This window comes from Camelus bactrianus, chromosome 9 (assembly GCF_048773025.1).
Source record: "Camelus bactrianus isolate YW-2024 breed Bactrian camel chromosome 9, ASM4877302v1, whole genome shotgun sequence".
NCBI classification, from domain to species: domain Eukaryota; kingdom Metazoa; phylum Chordata; class Mammalia; order Artiodactyla; family Camelidae; genus Camelus; species Camelus bactrianus.
The window spans coordinates 38,847,636-38,870,116 of NC_133547.1; the positions used below are offsets into that span (position 1 = coordinate 38,847,636).

General features: G+C 39.2%; 1 long non-coding RNA gene across 3 annotated transcripts in view; it reads right to left on the reverse strand.

Annotated features, from left to right (window-relative positions):
- LOC123614277 (uncharacterized) overlaps positions 1–16,154 on the reverse strand; it is a 74,416-nt gene extending 58,262 nt beyond the window's left edge. For 2 of the 3 annotated variants that reach the window (XR_012509159.1, XR_012509160.1), the window contains exon 1: positions 16,027–16,154. This is a non-coding gene — a long non-coding RNA (uncharacterized LOC123614277). The remainder of the gene's footprint in view (positions 1–16,026) is intronic. The other variant, XR_012509161.1, reaches the window with a different exon arrangement.
- Between the last annotated feature and the right edge of the window lie 6,327 nt (positions 16,155–22,481).

A 22,481-nucleotide genomic window follows, 5' to 3' on the forward strand; every position in this document is an offset into this window, starting at 1 on the left:
CTAAGCCCTCTGTTCTTAGGCTATCAGAGGGCAGAAACATTCTTATTCCACAAGATGCATACATTCTTCATCAGACCATGCCGAACCTGATGGGCAAATAGCACAAAGGAAGTTCTTATGCCTCTCCCAGTGAGGCTTCTAGGAACGAAATGTATTCATTCAACCCTAGTAGACTAAATCACCAGAGAGTGGATGAACCCCGTCAGTGTACGTAGATGCACAGGAATCTCCCAGAGGGGGTGAACTGGCAGGAAAGGAAGACTCCCCCAGCAAACACATCTGCTTGCGATATTAGGAACCCAGGGCACTGACTCTATGAGGAGCAACTTGCACCACTTCTCACTTCAGCAAATAGCAAGGCCCAGAGGTTGGGTCAACAAATAGGACTCCAAGGAGTAGTTTTACATGAGTGCAAGGTCAGGGCGTGAAGACAACACGCCATCAGCGGGATGCTGCCCTTGGACGTCTAGTATGGAAGCCAGCATAAGTCCCAGTTCTCTTGCCAAATAGAACTACATGCTTCTTCCCTGTTAGTCTGGGTTCCTCTGCATCCGTTTGAATACCGAATTCAAGAAGTTCCTCAAAATCAAGAACTGAAGACAAAAAAAATCAACAGGTACATGAACTGTACTGTACTGTATTCAATGCCTGCCAGAAACATTTGACCTTATGGAAATAAAAGAGCATTCCTGTAGGAAGAGAATGCACAATTGGAGAGAAATCAAAGCTATTTGCAGGGATGGTGGTGGGAAGGCCCGCCCTCCTTTCATCAGGTGGCCCAGAGAGGCAGCTGGAAGGATGAAGGAACCAAAATATTTTTATGCTGATGTATAAATTAACCTAAGCCACCTCTGACTCTGAGTCTCCTCCACACCCACCCACCCACTCCAACCCTTCTGATGACTTTGTCTCCTAACTCCCGCAGCCCATGCTCCTCAGGACGATTTCTCGCTCTGCATTGCAACATTTGTACCATTTCCTCTCTACTATCTTCCCCAAACATTTTCTCCCAGGATGCACAGGCCAGCTGCACTGCCTTCTATCCATCCCCCTTGCTGTTACAGCCAGAACCATCAATCCTGCATCTTACACTGTGGACTTCAGAATCTTGTTATCCTTATGAACTGCTTTAACCTCCATGTGATCACCTCTTCAATAATTTAGACTCAAAATGTATTAATATTCTTTTAAAAATTTGTATCTATTTATATTGTTGGTGGTGGGGGACAGGTAATTAGGCTTTTTTAAAATTTATTTTTAATGGAGGTACTGGGGACTGAACCCAGGACCTCGTGCAAGCTAAGCACACACTCTACCACTGAGCTAATATTCTTGATTTTAATAAACTTCATTCACATTCTACTTCAACAACTCACTCTGAGAAAAAGATTTTTCTAATAAATATTTGATTCAGAAGCGCTAGCAAAAAAAAAAAAAAAAAAAACAAGTGAATTCTTCTAGCCCATCTCTGTCCTTTCTTTCTAGGAATCAAATGGTGTACAAGCTGTCAGAACAATCATTCAGAGTCAGGACTGTGGCCTCAGCAGCGATCTCTCTTGCACTAAACTTTGTAAATAATCACTTCCAGAAGGCCCTTCCCTCTCACCAATACGATTTAATCAATCACTAAAGTTCTGCAGATTTTTATCTCCTAAATATTTCTTTAACATTTTCCTTGCTCACTATTCCTGCTTCCATAAAATCAATTTAAGACCCGATTATCTGTTCCCCTACATCATTTTAATAATCTCCTAATTTGCCTCCTACTTTTGCTTTGTCCCCTCAAGTCTGTTTTCCAATTAGCCATGAGAATGGTGTATCTGAATTGTAAATCTGACCATGTCACCTTCCTGTTTCAGTGTTGTTCTAGAGAGACTAACCCCTGAACCAAGATGAAGGAAAGAATAAAGAAGCATAAACAACGGCAGGAAAAAGTTATCATTACTTTCAGATGTTATAGTTGTCTATCAGGAAAATACAATCAACTGAAGAACTGCTATAACCAATGAGAAAAGTCACAAATGTGACCAGTTATAAGCATAATGTATAGAAATTAACAGCATTCTTACAAACCAGTAATAGCCAGATAGAAAATAATGGAAAGGAGGCACCATTCATACTAGCGAAATAGATTATAAATTGCCTAGAAGTAGATATTAAAAGATAGGAGTGTAATTTTTAATTAAAATTTTTTTATTTTTAGTTTGTAAATTAAAATTGTTTTTAAAAATTAAAAATAGCACTACATATGACTCAGCAATTCCATTCCTGGATATTTACCCAAAGAAAACAAAAACACTAATTAGAAAAGATATATGTACCCCAATGTTCACTGCAGCATTATTTACAATAGCCAAGATAACGGAACCAACCCAAGGACCCATCAATAGATGAATGGATAAACATGTTACATATATATATAGATGTTATATATATATATATATTTTTTTTTTTTACTCAGCCATAAAAAAGAATGAAATCTTGCCACTTGTGACAACATGGATGGACCTAGAGGGTATTATGTTAAGTGAAAGAAGTCATGCAGAGAAAGACAAATACTTTATGATTTCACTTATATGGGGAATCTAAAAAACAAAACAAATGAACACACATAACAGAACAGAAACAGAGTTATAGATACGGAGGAAAAAACAGGTGGTTACCAGAGTGGAAGGGAGAAAAGAAATAGATGAGGGAGATTAACAGCTACCAACTTCCAGTTGCAACATAAATGAGTCAGTTATGAAATGTACAGTGTGGGGAATATAGTCAATAACTATGTAATATCTTTGTATGGTGACACACCATAACTAGACTTATCACGGTGACCATTTTGAAATGTATAGAAATACCACATCACTATGTTGTGTAACTGGAACTAACACAGCGTTGTAGGTCAAGTAAACTGTAAAAGCAAAAACAAACAAACATATAGAAAAAGAGATCAGATTTGTGGTTACCAGAGGCAAGGCAGGCGGAAGGATGGGGAATTGGACCAAGGCAGTCTTAAAAAACCTTTGAAATAAAAAAAAATTGAGGATAGATGCATCATCTTTATGGAAAGTAAAAATATTTTTTTATTTTTGCTAAAAAATATAAAGACTCGAATAAATGGAGATTCAAGCCACGCTCCTGGTTAGAGAGTTGTCATATCATAACAATAGCAATTACTCCCAGATTCATCTAACAATTTAATTTAATTCCCTCAAAATCCCAAGGGGATGGAAGGAACTGTAGTAGACTGCTAGTTTTTCACGCCAATGCGCATTCTTTAAGTTCTCTTCCTTAGTTATACGGATTCAAAATTTAGGCTGGGCACCTGGCCACATAAAACAAAGGAAATATGGTGACAGTTAAGTATAGCCACGAGACCATGTTTTGCCAAGAAATGTATAAATGTTGTGTGGCAGCTGCTAGGAAGCCCCCTTAAAAGGCAGCTGACATGCCCCTTTGCCCTTTTTTTTCATCACCACTTACTTCTCTCTCCAGATGTTATGGCCGGAGCTTGAGCAGCCATTTTAGACCATGAGGTAGAAGCCAAATGTTGAAGATACTGAAACAACAGGATAGAATATACTGGTGTTCTATTAATCATGGACTCACCATACTGTCCCTGCGCCAAGTCTTGTTTGACAGAGAAATACACTTCTATCTACTTTAAGCCACTATTGGCTCTGCGTTTTCCACTGAAACTGGTCCTAATCAGTAACAAGCACAAGAATAAATGCACAAGAACCGCCAAGAAATGTCTGACAAAAATGAGTGAAAGAAGACCTGTCATCTCAGATGTCAAAGTATATTTCAGAGCCCTAGAAATTAAACAGAGTGGCAATGGCACAGGAATAGGCTACAGCTCAATGGAACACATTTCAGAGCCTAGAAACAGATCTATGCATAAATGAGGATTTAATCCATAACAAAGTAATTGCCATACAGTGGAGGAGAAAAAAATAATCAATGGGAAAATAAGTAAATAAATACCATTAAATCCCCACCTCGCATCATACACAAGATTTACCGCAGATCGATTAAAAAATGTATATGAAAAAATGCTCAGGATTGCTAATTATCAGAGAAACGCAAATAAAAATGCCAATGAGGTATCACCTCACACCAGTCAGAATGGCCATCATTAAAAAGTCCACAAACAATAAATGCTGGAAAGGGTGTAGACAAAAGAGATCCCTCCTACACTGTTGGTAGGAACGTAGTTTGTTGCAGCCATTATGGAAGACAGTATGGAGATTCCTCAAGACTAAAACTAGGTTTACTATATGATCCAACAATCCCACTCCTGGGCCTATATCCAGAGGGAACTCTGAAGTTCGAAAAGATACAAGCACCCCAATGTTCATAGCAGCACTATATACAATAGCCAAGACATGGAAGCAGCCCAAATGACCATCGACAGATGACTGGTTAAAGAAGCTGTGGTATATTTATACAATGGAATACTACTCAGCCATAAAAAGAATAAAATAATGCCATTTGCAGCAACATGGATGGACCCTGGAGATCATCATACTAAGTGCAGTAAGCCAGAAAGAGAAAGAAAAATACCACATGCTATCACTCATACGTGGGATCTAAGATAAGAAAAAAGAGGACACTAATGAACTCCTCAACAAAACAGAAACAGACCTGCAGACACAGTAAACAAACATAAGGTTACTAGTGGGGAAGGGGTGGGAAGGGATAAATTGAGAGTTTGAGATTTGCAAATATTAACTGCTATATATAAAATAGATAAACAACAAATTTCTTCTGTATAGCACAGGGAACTATATTCAGTATCTTGTAGCAATCTATAATGGAAAAGAATATGCAAACAAATATATGTATGTATGTGTGTGTGTGTGTGTGTGTGTGTGTACATATATATATATATGAAACATTATGCTGTACACCAGAAATTGATGCATTGTATACTGAGTATACATCAATAAAAAACAATAAATAAAATATAATGTAAAAATAAATGACTAAGAAAATACAGAAAATTTTAAATTGTGACATGGAGAAGGACACTTTCAGCACAATATGAAACTCACAAGTCATAAAAAGTAGATTTTACTATATAAATTTTTTAATTGTGTATAACAAAAGATACTATAAACAAAGTTACTATAACAATGACAGACTGGAAGTAAAGTTTTGGAACGTGTTTATAGATAAAGAGTTAATATCTACAATATACAAGAGCTTGTTTAAATTAATAAGAAAAAAATTGAATAGAAAAATATATGCAGTATATAAAATGGAAATTTATAGCTAAATAATGGTGGCCAAAAAATATTTGAAAAGATAATCATACTAATAATATAACATTATAACTGAATGTAATATTTTTTACCCATGATATCAGCAAATATGTTTAAAGATTGATAATATTCTAAAGAATTAGTGCTCACAAACTATTGGGAGGAGGGCAAATTGATAACCTTTTTTGGAGAGAAGTTTGGTCTTTCATTTTAAAATATTTGTATTTTACTCCTATGAATTTCTCTCTCAGATAAGTAAATACTACCACAACTGCCCCAATTCATACATTGAAAAATCTTCTTTACGACGCATTTGTAAGTGCAAAACTTGGAAGTCATGCCAATACGCATCAACATGGAAACAGTTAAACACACTTGAGTACACCCACACCATGAGCCACGTGTTCTAATACAGAAAGATGCCCAAGAAATATTACCTAATTTAAAAAGGCAAATTTCAGAAAAATGTGTATGTAGCATAATCCCGTTTTGACAAAGTTATAATACACATAGAAAATAACTGGAGAAATGTTGGCCATGGTTATTTCCAGGATTGGGTTTGGTGGGACCTACTTTGACATTTTATTTCACTAATGTTTAAATACGGCCTGTGTACTGTATTTGTCATCAGAGAAAAAACAAATGGCATGGCTTATGAAACCCTTCATGATCTGGAAACACTCCATCTCTCTAATCTTATTTACTTCTCCCTACCTGCCAATTTATGCTCTAGCTGCACAAAATTACATACAACTTATTTCTTTCTTCCTCGCCTTTGCTGATGTGAAAAATCCCATCCCCTGAGCCACGAAAGCCTCTCACACAAAAACATACCCAGTTTATTCATCACTTCATATCCAGCTGAGCTGTCTCCATCTCCAGAAACCCCCACTAGACCCCTGCTCCTCACTCTAGCTGGCTCAGGTATCCCTCATCCAGCCCATCACGGCACATACTTCTCTCGGGTTATACTCAAGACTGTATTGTAATTATCACTTAGTGCGTCAATCTCTCCCACTAGACAGGGAGCTCCTCGAAGGTAGGGATCATAGTTTATCTAATCCCTAACAATTTACACAGTGCTTGGGGCTCTTAGATCATAAACTCCAGGAAGGTACGGGTCACAGCACCATTTTTCACTAAGCCAGCATCCGGTAGAAAGCAGGTGCACTGACAAATGAGCAGAGAATCGTGAATGAATCAACGGCCCACCCGACTGTACCCTTGGACTCATCTCTTTGGTTGGCCTGAGTCAATGCCCAGCCCCTAGTTCAGATCTTGACTTTCAGGAACTTATGTCATAAACCTAATTCAGCAAAAGCAAAGAAAAAAAATGGATACACAAAGATGTTTACAACAATATTTCCAACAATAGAGGGGGAAAGTGCAGGTAATCAGAAAACCAAAATGTCTAATTTTAAACATGGGCCTCTATTAAGCAACCGTTTATTAAGCATCTACTCAGTGGTAATAGATAAATGAGATATAGTCCCTGTTTGGGGTTGAATTGTATCCTCATGTATATATATAAATGAAGTCCTAAACTCCAGTATGTCAGAACATGACCTTATTTGGAACTAGGGTGGTTGCAGGTATAACTGGTTAAGATGAAGTCCTACTGCATTAGGTTGGGTCCCTAATCCGATATGACTGGTGTCCTCATAAAAAGAGGAGAGACACACAAAGAAGAGTTCCACATAATCACAGAAGCAGAGATTGGAGTGGTGCAGCTGCAAACTAAACACCAGGGACTAACGGCCACCACCAGAAGCTTGGAGGAAGCAAGGAAGGATTCCTACACCGACTTCAGAAGGAGCACGGCTCTGCCAGCACCCTGACTTCAGACTGCTAGCCCCAGAACCGCAAGACAATGCGTTTCTGTTGTTTTCAAACCACCCAGTGTGTAGAACTTTATTACTGCAGCCCTGGGAAACTAACACATTCTCTCGCTTCAGAAACCCATAATCGAATACGAGACAAACATACAAACAAACACGTACACTATGGAGCGATAAAACCAAAAAGTAAACTTCTGTACAGCGCACAAGGAAAGGGTAGCACCTGGTAGTGGCTAACTCTACTGGGGATCTAGGCTGGGGAGGATGCAGGGGATACTCCACAGCTACAGTGATGCTGGCTTGGGGCATAGATAACGGCTGCATGAAGGCCATTGAACAAGGTGGGGATGGGGAACGAGCGGATAGTCTTCCAGGCACGGGGACTAGCCTGCCGGAAGCCCAGAAGGGCTGAAATGGCATGGTGCTCCAAGAGCTGCAAGCAGCTCACGACTGCTGTCCTGCAAGCGCAAGTGGAATGAGGAGAAAATACTGACCTATAAAAAAGATGCGAGAAGCAAGGGCCAGGTCCTATAGCGCCCCCGTATGCCTTGCCAAGGGAGTTGAAATTGACCCATGCCATGATGGGAAGCACTAAAGTTCAGAAGGGAACAAGACAGTCAGATTAGAAAGGTCACTGTATGGTGCAAAGTGAAGAAGGGATTGGGGCAGAATGTGGTGTGTCACCAGCCGGACGGAAAGACAAAGACAGACTGACTTTTTTCCCCTCATGATGCCCTCTCTTTCCACCCACACCTTTCCCCCTCACCCACTCCCAGTCCTGAGGGGACCACTGTACATCAGGGTTTTATGTGGAAAGGAGATTACTTATTTTCCTCTGTGGCTCCAGGTTACAATGAAGACAAATTGGTGTATGTGTGAGAGAAGATACACAAAAGAGTGTCTTATTAGAAAGTGCTTTACAAATATTGCATCATTTCCCCAAATATGACCTCAGATCACTTCTTTGTAGGCGTTGGGGGTGGGGGTGGGTTCCATGGCCAAAGGTTTGGAAAATTCTGAGTTAAATAAATAGAAAGTTTCCCCCCTTCTGATTTTTGCAGAGCTCTTATTAGGCTAATTTACATGATTAGCAGAGGGGCCTAATTGTCCAAGAGGGGGCAATTTTGTAAAACGTTTCCCTGATGTATTTGACCTCAAAACTTTTTCCTGCAACGATCACATCCCAAAATAAACATACTTTGAGAAATGTTGAGGAGAGTTAGAATTTTCTATTGAGGTCGTGATCCCCACTTTCCTGGCATGTTTTACGAAAAATTAGCCCTCTTAGGGGGGATATAAAAGAAAATTTCTCCGTTGAGTGGGATGTTAGATTAAATCAATTCTGAAGTCACTTTAACTCAACACACCTTTATTCTGTGGCTACTGATGATTTTCTCATGCCTGAAATCTGATTTGTTCTATCCTCAATATTTCATTTTATTACTGATTTTTTTAAGGGCAGGATGTTTCACCCATTAATTAAATGGTAAACATAACTGGGCAATGATGATTGGATTTTTGTCCCTCAACCTACATCAGGTCATTCACTCCCAGGACCAGACTACTGGAAACCCAGACCTCCCCGACCAGCCTCCAGAGCTGCCCAGCTCCAACACACGCCCAGTGGTGTGGCTTCCTTTCAGACATGCGTCTACAAGTCTCACGTAACCTAAACTGCTCCTGATTGTTTCCAGGGAAAATAAAAACCAAATACTTCACTATCTCAAAGGAATGCTGTCATCTATAATGTAACGGGGGCTGGAAAGAGACAAAGCCTGTCACTGTCTAAGGCCATGATCCGAGGGCATACCTGTTGCCACCAGACTAACCAAAGAGGCTGTGTAGAATGGAATCATTCAGAACCAAAGACAAGGGGCAGAAAGAAGGGCAGGAAGAAATTAAGGAAGAAAAATGATTCCTTTGCTGAGTGACGAACCCACTAATCTATTACAATCCCTGCCTACCCAAAGGATGCTTCAGACCCTGGCCCTCTTCCCACTAAACTCAGTTCTGAGTTACACAAATCCAAGTTCATCTGATTGGCAAAACCTAAATTACAACCATAACCTTAAGGGAGACTTAAAAAGGTGACTTTTTTTAAGCTTTCTAGCCTCTGCTGTACAGGAAGACATACTAGAAGGACACCATGATGGACGTGGAGAAGGCCAAACCAACCACAGCATCTGCCACACGCATAGAGTTACGATACTCAGAGAAAGCAGGTATCTTTGAAAGAAAACAAAATGTAAAGTAGAATGAGCCGTGTAGGGTTCAATGACAAGCTACAATCTACTTCAGGAAGCCCCTGGGGATCCACTTACCCCACCAGTCATTAAAAGCCAGTCACACTTAGCTGAGTCTGAGTGAGGATGGAAGATACACATACATTCTTCCATTTTTCCTTCCCAGTCCTGTGGCAGATGCTAATAATCAATCAGGTCACTTCTGTGCCAAACCTAGATTCAATTTCAAATTCCTTTTCAGAACAATGCATCAGGCAACTAGTGACATCAATCACAATTAACAGGCAAGCTGAAAACTGTCATCTTTTATTCAGTCTTTGTTAATATTTTATTTTACAAATTTAGGAAACTGCTCTTCTGTCATCTATTGCCATAAAAATGATATTTAAAAAAATAAAAGCAAAAAATTCAGTGGTTTAAAGCAACACTCATTTATTACTGTTAATGCATCTATATGTTGGTTCAACTAGATTAGGCATGGCTGAGGCCTCATCCCTTATCCTCCGTGGACCAGTGGGCTAGTCCCAGCATGTTCTTCCTAAGGCAATGGCAAAGATGCCAAGAGGGGCTGTGGAAATGCCCCACCTAGGTTTGGAACCTGCACACTATCACTTCCATGCACATGCCATTAGCAAGAACAAATCACCAAGCTAAGCCCAAAGTCAACTGTAGGGAAACTCCTTTCAGCCACAATAAGGCCACAGCAATGGTTGTGGAAGCAAGGAGAGGTGAAGAATTGGGTACAAAAAGTGCAAACTACCACAGGTCCTCATCAAGCATCATTGTCAGCATGAAATATAATTGAACGGCATCTCTAATTTTCATTGCCAACAACCTTGAAAAATTCTGCCCTACTTTGTAAGCCACTGGCCCTTGTCAGTTAAGAATGTAGGTCCACACAGTAGGGCACGATTGACCGTACGAGCATTGAGGTGAGCGTGCAACCTGCTGGCTGAGAAAGTGGTACCCTGAGAACTCTAAGCCAACGTGCAGAACTGTACCAAGAGTGGTGGTCATATCAAAGAGACTAAGACAGAGGCCATAAGCACTTGGAACAGCTCTGTTTGCTCCCAGGAAGGCACTCACCACAACATCAGAGGCATGCAATGACACTTTAACACAAAGGCACCAATTTGCCTCCATTACTCAGTGCTATTTATGAAAAAAGTTAATATGTTTAAATTCATCATTTTCATAGTCTTGAAAAGCAAATATAACCTACTGGTAATAATAAGTATTAGAATATATAGGGTGCTGTAAATTTGGAGGTTTTTTTGATGCTATAATTGGGAGAATTGCTAACAAAACTGTTTTAACCATACAACATTATGAAAATATGCCATTTTAACTATAAATCTTCACAACATGAAAAACAACTGCGTAATTTGATGTTACTTATTGTGTTTGTAATCACTATTTTGGTACCAGTTAGAAAACTATGAATACAGTTGGATCCACCCATGCTATAAATGCCTTTGACTAATTTTTCTACCAATAAAACAAAATTTCACAGCACTTGGTGTTCCTGATTCCTTTCAACACAGTTTAGTCTCAATACTTCCACCAAAGATTTTTCTTTCCTCTCTTCTTTTATGCTCACATCGAAACACTAAAGATTACACAGGACAGGGAGGAAGGGAAGAAAAGATGTTGGATTAAAAACTAGGTGGCAGACTCCTTCTAAGAGAAAAATACATTTTATTTATAACATCTTGATTGTCTTTTGGTTGTAAAAGATATCCCTTTTGCAGGGATGGGTCCAGGATGGGGGAAGAAAAGAGAATTAAATTGTTCTATGTAATAAGAAGTTTTTGTGGAAAGGAGAATGGGGAGGGGACTCAGAGAACAAGGTAAAAACTGCAGAAGGAGATAAAAGAAGATGCTTTCAACCAAAAAAAAAAAGGAAGTTGCAAATAAGAATAGAGTTTATTTGGAGTCTTAAGAATTGCAATTCAAGAGACACAGATTTGGGTAACCCCAAAAGAGTGTTCTGAGAAAAAGAAAGAGCCAGGCGCTGATAAAGACAAAAAGCCATGAGGTTGTTAAAGGTGCCCACAAGAAAAATGTGATTGTCTCTGACTCATGTTAGGAAATATTCATTCCAGGGTCCCAAGGGCGGTTCAATATGTGCAAATTAATCAAGGTGAAAAGCTTATCAGGCATATTAACAAAAGAAAGACAAAACTACATGATCATCTTAGTAGACTCAGAAAAGCATTTGACAAAATTCAACATCCATTCATGATAAAATCTCTCACCCAAGTGGGTAGAGAGGGAACCTACCTCAACATAATAAAAGTCATTTATGACAAATGTACAGCCAAAATAATACTCAACAGTTAAAAGCTGAAAGCTATTCCACTAAATTCAGGAACAAGACAAGGCTGCTGACCCTCACCACTTCTATTCAACACAGTATTATTGGAAGTCCTAGCTACAGTAATCAGACAAGAAAAAGAAATAAAATGTATCCAGATTGGAAGGGAAGAAGTAAAACTCACTATTTACAGATGATACAATACTCTATATAGACAACCTAAAGTCTCCACACAAAAACTATTAGAACTAATAAATGGATTCAGCAAGGTAGCAGGATATAAGATTAACATACAGAAATATATTGCATTTCTTTACATTAACAATGACATGTCAGAAAGAGAAAACAAAACAAAACAAAAAAAGTCCTGTTTAAAATAATGTCAAAAAATAAAACAAAACACCTAGGAATAAACTTAACCAAGGAAGTGAAAGACCTACACACAGAAAACTATAAAATATTGATAAATGAAGTTAAAGATGATTTAAAGAAATGGAAAGATATTTCATGCTCTTGGACTGAAATAATTAATATTGTTAAAATGGCCATATTACCCAAAACAATCTACAGATTTAATGCCATCCCTACCAAAATAACCCATGACATTTTTCAAAGAATTAGAATAAATAATCCTAAAATTGATATGGAACCACCAGAAACTCAGAATTACCAAAATAATCCTGGAGAAAAAGAACAAAGCTGAAGGAATAACCCTTCCAGACTTCAGACAATACCACAAAGCTACTGCAATCAAAACAGCATGGTATGGGCACAAAAACAGACATACAGATCAGTGAAACAGAATAGAGAGCCCAGAAATTAGCCCACACAATTATAGTCAATTAATAATCTACAAAAGAGGCAAGAATATACAATGGAGAAAAGGCAGTCTTTTCAACAACTGGTGTTAGGGAAAGCTAGACAGCTACATATACATCAATGATATTAGAACATTCCCTCACACCAAATACAAAAATAAACTCAAAATGGTTTAAAGACCCAAATATAAGACATGATACCATAAAACTCCTAGAAGAAAACATAAGCAAAACTATCTCAGACATAAGTTGTAGCAATATTGTTTTAGATCCGTCTCTCAAGGCAAAAGAAATAAAAGCAAAAATAAACAAATGGCACCTAACTAAACTTAAAAGATTTTGAACAGCAAAGGAAACCATCAACGAAACAAAAAGACAACCAAATGGGGGAAAACATTTGCAAATGATGCTACTGACAGGGGGTTAATATCCAAAATATACAAACAATATTGATACAACTCAATATCAAAAAAAAGAAAAAGAAAACCCAATCAAAAAAAACAAGAAGACCTAAATAGACTTTTTTCCAAAGAAAACATACAGATGTCTAGCAGGCTCATGAAAAGATGTTCAATACTGCTAATAATAGAAGCAATGCAAATCACTTCACACCTGTCGCGATGGCTATTATCAAACAGTCTACAAATAATAAATGCTGGAGAGGGTGTGGAGACAAGGGAATCTTCCTACACTTTTGGTGGGAATGTAAATTGGTGCAGCCACTATGGAAAACAGTACAGAGGTTTCTTTAAAAACTAAAAATGAGTTACTGTTTGATTCAGAAATCTCACCCCTGGGAATATATCCAGAAAAGATGAAAACTCTAATTTGAAAAGATACATGCACCCCAATGTTCATAGAAATGCTTTTTACAGTAGCCAAGACATGGAAACAACCCAAGTGTCCATCAACAGATAACTGGCTTAAGAAGATGTGATACACACACACATACACACACAACGGAATAGTACTTAGCCATGAAAAGAATGAAATATTGCCATTTGTAGCAACATGGGTGGACCTAGAGAATATTCTACTAAGTGAAATAGGTCAAAGACACATATCATACGATATCACTTCTACATGGAATCTAAAAAATCATACAAATAAAACTATATACAAAACATAAACAGACTCACAGACATAGAAAGGAAACTTATGGTTACCAAAGGGGAAAGTGGGGGAGATAAATTAGGGATTAACAGATACGCACCACTATACATAAAACAGATAAAAAGGATTTAGTGTATAGCATAGGGAACTATATTTAACATCTTGTAATAATCTATAATGGAAAATTATATACCTATATATATCTGAATCATTTTGCTGTACACCTGAAACTAATACAATATTGTAAATCAACTGTATTTCAATTTAAAAAAATAAAGAAAATATTTGTCCCTAAGGAATCACAAGTTGTTCTAGGGTAGGAGTCTGGTAAGTGGAAAGATGGTCACAAGTTATTTTAGGGTAAGGGCCTGATAAGTATCTTGAGTTTCTGGCAGATAAATTCATCAGGTCAAAGGTCAGATTCCATCCAGGCTGAGATGTGCATAAGTCATACTTCCTAAATGGCCTCCCGGCTCTGTTTTAGAGAGCTCTCTTAGCAATACCAACTCCATCTTTATTTTCCTTCCGTCTTGGAGAGAGGGAAGGCAGGTATAGTAACAAGGGACCAGAGAACAGACCGCTCTGCAGAAATTCAAAGGTGTGAGCATAGCTGTTGGTCCTGAGGGGCAGGGATAGCGAATATTTTAAATCCCTTGCTGGGCTCTGTTGCCATATCACACAAACCTGGCATCCACTCCAAGTCGTGAGTTAAAGCCTACAGTATACTCCACAGAAATCAGAAAAAGGAACTGTGCCCTTCAGGTTTACCAAGAATAAAGAGAAGGGAATAACCATGAAAGGAGAAACAGAAAAAAGAATTTGTGAGCAGAAAATGTGAGCAAGAGAAGACTGGGAGAAACGCAAGCAGGGTTGCCAGCTAAAATAAAGGACACCCAGTCAAATTTTAATTTCAGATAACAACATTTTTTTGGTCTAAGGAAATCTCAAATATGATCTGAAACATACTTATACTAAAAACAAACCCCCAAAACTGTATTATTTGCTAAATCCAGCAACCCTAAATGCAAGCCCAAGAATCTTCAGATGTATGTTTCTCTTTTTCATTTGAGATAATTAAACATTTCCCCCCACCTTCCAGCAGACAGGAGGGCCTGAGGAATTCCAGACAAGTGACTAATGTGTAAACATGTATCAGTTACCCGGTTACTAGCTAGCAATCAGTGCTAACCCAGTCATCCATTTCCCAGGCTTCTTTAGCGTGGTCGTGGCACTCTAAAACGGGGACCATTGTCCCAGCGACTGTTTCTGCCTGGGCCACAGAAAGAATAAAAAGCAAAGACTAGAAGTAGGCTTCCTTTTCTTCCTTTTCTGACATTATGGACAGATTAGATACTCTGAACAACCCTCACAACTGAATCAACTAAAATGCAGGATAGAGTGTTTCTTAAAATATTTTGAATGCATCACTGAGCTGGCACAAATGAATCTCTAGAATCCAAAGATGAAATGAGAGCAGGGACTTTGAGCGGTGAGCAAGGATGAAACTCTGCTTGGAGGGGTTGTGCTAAATCCTGGAGACATGTTTAGTAAAACTGCACAACGCGCGGGGGAAAGGTAAATCCCAAGGCAGGGCATCGAATAGAAGACCCCTGAACAAAGCTGAGATGGCAAAGGGCTACACTTTCAGAATAAAAGTCATGAAAAACAGACTCCTCTATGCTGAAAGGGGCGGCCTTCCTCCACCTGGATCCTGGGCAGAAGGGGAAAAAAATATTTCCGTTAAGATCTCATAACCAGAGGGCTTTCTCTCATGGGTTCACAGTCTAAGTTCACACCAATTCTGGGGTCCAAAAACCCAAACAGAGAATTGAAAGTGGCCCCAGGGGACTTCTGAAAAAACGATGGCAGAGGTGTGAAGTTACTGAATCTTTTCAAAACTCATCCAGAAACCAACCCGAACAACCTAAAGATGCTGGCAAATGCTCACCCCAAAAAAAGAGAACTGAGCTCAGGGGAAACCTGGGGAGCAGCCCTGAGAACTAGGGGTGTGACTGAGAGGAGTCCTCCCAGGCTCCAAGGCTCAGTGTGAAAACAACATGTGGGGATGGGAGAGGACCCGTGAGGTTACAGCACCCTCAGCCTTTCAGAGTCTCAGACACCCAGGAATTTCCTGCGGTGTCTCCCACGGACAAACCCACGAGGAAGCCAGCTGACATGGGAACTTGTGAAACCAGGCCTTAGGTGTCAGCTTCCTACGTTACAGAGCAAAGCAGTGGAGGGATGAAGAACAGGGCCACGAGCAAACAAGCAAGCAACTCACGCAGCCACGTCTTTCCTTACTGCTGTCATCCTGCAGCATCTGTCAGGGGAACCATGAGGGGCAGAGCCTCTGCCCACCTGCACAGACCTCGCAAAGTTGTATTAAGCCACCGAGGTCCTGAAGTCGTTTGGTATGACAGAACGTCCCAGGCTTACCTTGACAGACACAGAAATTGCTATCAGAAGGACTCTGCTATTAACAAAAAACCCTCAGCAGGTGACATTGGCTTAGTGGTCAGTGAGTCAGCAGCAGGAAATTAATCAGACACTAGAGTGGCAATCGGTTTTACACAGCGGGAAGAATTTAGTGGAACTGTCACTATAGTAACCCGGAAGGAGATCGTGTATCTAGTGAATTTATAACCCTCAGGGAACAGTTCAGAAAACAAAGTGTTAGTTACATGTTTTAGTTACACTTGGCTGCGTTCAGCAAGGTGCCACGGGGAAGGGAGGAGCTCACAGAAGCTCTGGCTGGCTTGCACAAAGGGGTGAGAAAGAGCAGCGTCCACAAGTTGAGGGACTTGTACAGTGCAGGAGGCAAGCCCCTCTCAACTGCAAACAGTGAACGATAACATTGAGGAAGTCTTTTTGGTACAAGAAAGACCAATTAAAATTCAGTGGTCAAGGTAGGGACATCTGAATTAGTGATCAATATCTTCAAAATGAGAATGATGGCTGGGAGTAGAGGCTGAATTAGCAGTGTGGGATCCGTAAATCCTCTCTTGGAAAAATGGCTCAGGGTAAAGATAAAGTGTTTATCTGGGATTTGGGGCTGGTTTTTTTTTTTTTTTTAACATATAGATATTAAAAAGAGAATAAGATAAATAGCTTTTCATAAATTTGAAAACAAAAGGAAACATATCAATCCCTGGGATGGGGGGAGTCCTTACCAACAATAACTGAAGAAATAGAAAATTTGAATATTCCCACTGTCATTTAAAAAAGTTAATTAATATTTTTTCAATCTTTTCACAAAGAAAACTAGACCCAGAGAGCTTCACAGGAAAATTCCACCAAATATTCTAGTAAAATATAACTCTAATCTTACATTAATTTTTTCAGAGAGCATAAAGAGAAGAAACATTCCTGAACTCATATTTTCAGGCTACCGTAACTCCATACCCAACCCAGACAAAGACAGTACAAGGACCTACTCATGAACACAAATGGAAATATCTAAGGAAAATATTATAACTCTGAATCCCAAAATTTATAAAATGATAATGTAACATGAACAAGTTGATTTTCCTTCTCAGGAATGAAAGTTTGATCTAAAATAAAACATTAATTAATCTATATAATTATTTCAATAGATATAAGAAAAGAATTCAATAAAATTCAATATCCATTTATGATTTAAAAAAACCTTAAGAAACTAGAAATAGAAAGTCTCTAACTTATTGAAGAGTATCTAAAAATAACCAATAGCAAACCATACTTAATGCAGTGCTTTCAGGACAAACACAGTATGAATTCACTTATATGTGAAATCTAAAAAGTAAAACACACGAACAAGCATAACAAAACAGGAGCAGACTCAGATAACAGGGAACAGACTAGTGGTCGCTGGGGGTGGAGGGGTGGGGGAAATAAGTGAAGGGGATGAGGAGGTACAAACTTCCAGTTATAAAATAAATAAAGTCATGGGATTCAATGTAAGCACAGGGAATATAGTCAGTAACAACGTAATAGCTTTGTATGGTGATAAATGGTAACTAAATTTATTATGGGGATCATGTTGCAGTGTATAAAAATACCAAATCGCTGTGCTATTACACCTGAAACTAATACTATATTGTGAATCTATTACACTTGAATAAAAAATAAATACAAAAAATAAAAATAAAATTTAAAATTGTTGTGCTTTTAGCATTTCACTGTCAGTCGTGGTCTGGCACAAGACATGGAAGCCTATTTAGCACTGCTTCTATTATACTAGAGATCTTAGCCTATGCAGTAAGATAAGAAAAATATTTTTTAAAAAGGATTTGAAAGGGATAACTGTCAATATTTGCATATCATATAACTGCTTACATATAAATCCATAAACAGCTACAAATTATTAGAGTTAGAAACAGTGCTGTTGACAAAGTCCACCCGAAAATGTCAACTGCACAGCTCTACACCCTCAACAACCAGTCAGGAATCATAATTTTTAGAAGATTTTTTTTTTAAAGATACATTTAGGTAGGGGAAAAACTTAACAAGAGATGTAAAACCTTTCACAGAAAAAAATATAAAACTTTATCGCAAGACTGTGAAAGACCTAAACAGATGGCCCTATCCTCCGATTTAATATTATACTGAAGAAAATTCTTACCAAAGTCATCTTTAAATTCACTTGTACACTTTGCAGATTTCCAAAATATTGTTCAGAGAAACATACAAAAGGAAAATAACTAGGAAGAGAATAGCTGACACCCATTTTAGGGTTGCTACCTTCAGGTGGGGCTGAAAAGAGAACTAAGTTGAGAAGGGATCCTTTGGAGGCTCCTGAGGTTTTACTCATGTTCTGCTCCTTAAATTGGGACCAAGTTATGCAGGTATTTGTTTTCTTATTTTTCATCAAACTATACATTTGCGTTTTATATGCTTTTGACTATACATTTCAAAAATAGAGATTTTAAAAAATGAGAATGTTAGTAAATAACTTGCCCAAATTGTCCAGTACCTTATAGTTCTCTAAAATATTCCTGACAATTTTAACCCTTTAGACTCTGTAAATACCAAGAGGGTTGGTACTAAACTGTATTCTTCATACCTCTCTCCTTGTGTAGTACAGTACCTGGGATGAAAAAATAGCTCCATAAGTATATTTCAATGAGTGAATAAAACAAAGCCTCATTAATGCTCTGTAATGGCACGCATCCACACCAAAGCCAATTATTCTCATCCTCAGAATTATGCTTCGTTTATGTATCTCTAAGACCCGCTGGTGTTCCTGCCCACTGTCTACTGGATTTCCTCTGCTGAAATGCTTGACTCACTTCCTCATATATGTTTAATGAAGTTATCAGCAAAGCCCTTTCCCATCAGACAGCCTGGCTTGTGTTTCACTTAAGGTCTTATTAGCATGCCTAATTCTCCTTGCCAAAAACAGAGTTAATTAAACAACCAAGTCTGTGAGCATGGGCTGGCATCACATTTAGTTTGCATTTACACACCAAGGGAAATTGGGGAAACTGATCCCTTTCCTGGGACTTGAGTAGCATGGCAAGTGCACCTGGGGCTTTCTGGGGAGTCCCTGAAGAAGGAATGGAGGTGGTCATTGGAGCACCATGGGAGTCTGGGCTCAGCCACCAGCAGCAACAGCAGCAGGAGCCCATCTGCTCCAGCCCCTGGCAGCAAGCTCCTGAGCCCACCTTGACTCAGGGTTCTGGGCTCAGACCCCAGGAAAAGCTGCCCTAGCACAGATTATTTCTCCCCAGGAGGTTACTGCATTTTTTAAAAAGAGACTGACAAGACCCTCCATACTTCCCAGGGTCTCATGCGCATGAGTGGCTTTGGAATGAGGTGTTTTCCAATGACCTTGACATGGTAGCATCTGCATGTGATTGCCTCTGAATGTAATTTCTGGGATGCTGCAAAAAGTTGCAATCCCATGAGATGCTAGCCTTGAGCTGAAGCTGATGCTGAAGATAGCAGAATAGAAGAAGAAAGAAATCTGGGTCCTCAATTATGTCATTGAGTTGATGATTGTAACATGCCCAGAGCCTGCCTTTTCTTCCTATAAATTTCTTGCCATGTAATATATTACTACGAAATTCCCCCAGGAGTAGGGGGAAGTGCACAAGTTGAGCAAATGTAGGATCAGATTCTGGCTTTATTTAAAATTTCAATATTTTGCTCATCGTGGACTCTTTGCATTAATGTTGATTTTTTTGAAACTTGGCATATAAACAGTATGAATCTTTATTGCTGACTATTTTTGGTGCCCTCTGCCCAAATTTGCACCCAAGGCGAGTCCATCAGTCACCCCACCCTAGTCCTGGCCCTGCTACTGTTGGTTGCAATTTTGGTTACTTGTAGCAAAAAATCATCCTCAGGATGAAAAAAAAAGGGGGAGAATTTGATAAAAGCTGTTAGGGAAATTGGTTTTCCATAGGAGGTAAATGTTAAGATGAAATTCGAACCGTTGACAGGCCTGAAGAGACACCTACATGCTAACCCTGTGTTGTGGGAAGGATGGAGAGCAAACGCATGGAGGTGAGTTACTGAGCCAGCCACTGCTCTGCAACCAACACAGCTTCATTGCTCGGTCTCCCAGGACATTTCCAAAAAGGCCATATAAAACCACTGTGTCTTGGAACTCCACGGAGGAGACGAGAAAGCAATCTGAAGGTTGGCTTTCCCTTTCCCCTCTTCTCTTTCTTGGTAGAAGCCCGCCTGCTAGGGCTTTAACTCCCTCACACCCCCTGGTTGTGTGTCCCTCCAGGCAGCCGCTGGTGAAGTCCCAGCCTCCCCAACTCCCATCTATCCAGGGTACAGGAATGACAGATTCTCCTTGTCCATCAGTGCTGCACAAGGGCTCCTCAGTCTATAGCATCAGTGGCGAGGGCTTTATGACTGTGAGAGCAAAGTGAGCCACTGCCAGGGTCACTCTGGCCAAGCAGCAGGGCAGGTGGCAGGACCCGGTGGAGCCAAGGCAGATCTAGCACATAATCTGGCTCTGCTTCAGATCCCCACCTCCCGTTTTACACAAAAGCAATTTCCAGGGCATTAAAGACTAAAGTTATTTTTCAAAGAACAATAAACTATAAAAATACTAGAGGAAAATAAAAGAGCACAGCTTTATTATTTGAGGGGGTTGGAAGGGCTTTCTTAAACAAGACACAAAAAGCAAAATCATAAGAAAAAGCATTATCAATTTAATTGTATAAGAATTAATCTTTATAAACAGTAGTTCTCAGCTTGGGGCAATTCTGCCCCCCGGGGGACATGTGGCAATCCATTTTTGCCTGCCAAAATGGGGGGAAGTGAGGTGGGGTACTAATGGCATCAATGTATTGAGGCCAATGTTGTGGCTAAACATTCTACAATGTACAGGACAGCCCCTCAAAACAGAGAATTATCCAGCCCAATATGTCAATAGTGCCAAGTTTGAGAAACTCAGCCATAAACAAGGTTAACATACAAGTTAAAGACAGTGAAAAGCTGTTTGGCACATGTACCCCCAATAAAAGATAAGAGTCTCACGTGGAGAGAGAATTACAAATCAATAAGAAAAATGAATCAACTGAAAAAAATGAGACATTTCTCATCCTTTCAATTGGTAAAACTTTAAAAAAATCTAATAATATCAAGTGATAATGAAAATTTAGGAAAAGAAGACTCTCACAGACAGCCGGCCATCATGTAAATAGGTACCACTGCCCAGTACAGAAAATTATTTGACAGAATGTTTTCAAATTTGAAATGTTCATATCTCATTCAATGGATTATCAGCAAAATAAGTTGTGTGCTTTTAGGTCTGTTCCTTACAATCTGGGTGTGAGCTCCTCTAGGCAGCATCCTGATGATGGATCTGGAGTTAGCTGCCTTTGACTTAACTTGCAGACAAGGCTAAAACAGAAGGAAAGTCTCTGACTGGCCACGTGGTTAAAGCCATCTTTCTACCTGCACTGTTCAATGTCTAATTTCTTTCATCACTGTATTTGGGGGCCTCTTTGCTGAGGTAGCTTGCTTTTATCCTAATACAGTTGACCCTTGAACAATGTGGGGGTTAAGGGCATCAACCCCCCTGTAGGACCTCACATCCACGGGTCCACATCCAGGGATTCATGTACATATTTACATATTCTGTAGTATGTATTTAGCGATAAAAGTTCATGCGTAAGTGGACCCACACAGTTCAAACCTGTGTTGTTCAAGGGTTAGCTGTACAATGTAGGTGTGTGCAGTGCGTATAAAAGCCAAGAAAGATCAGGAAGTCTACACACAAAGCTCATAGCAGTTTCCTCTGGGCTGAGCAATGGGTTTGGGAATCAGTGGCCAAAGAACTCTCTCTGCGGTATTTTTCTTTTCAAATAAGAGAAGGTATTCACACACCGTGAGTTTTTTAAAAAAAATTTTTAAAACAATTGATGAAGATTATGTTGCCAAAGCCCATTCAACAAGTGGTAACTACGGTTAGTAGGAGGCAGCTGCAAGATAACTGAGAGCACACGCCTTGCTGTCAGGAGGCCCAGGCCTGCAGGCATGTTCCCGAGTCTGCTGCCGCACCTCGGTTAAGTCGCTTCATCTCTGAGGCTGTGTCTTCACAAACAAAATAAGGAGAATAATGCCCCCCTCACATGGCTGTTGTGAGGAATAAAGGAGATAAAGTATATAAAATTCTTAGGGTGATGCCTGTCATTTGGAAAGCACTCAATAAATGGAAGAAATTATTATTATTATTATTATTATTATTATTATTATTATTATTATTATTAAGATATGTGTATAAAGCAAAAGAAGAGCTATCTATTTTACTAGAAATATATTTGTGAAAATAAAAATGAAAGCATTAGAGAGCTGGCAAAGAAGGAGAGACATAAAACTTAGTCCTATTTAACGTGCATGTATTGAGCACCTATTATGTGCTAGGCACTAAGTTACAGATGAATCAGATG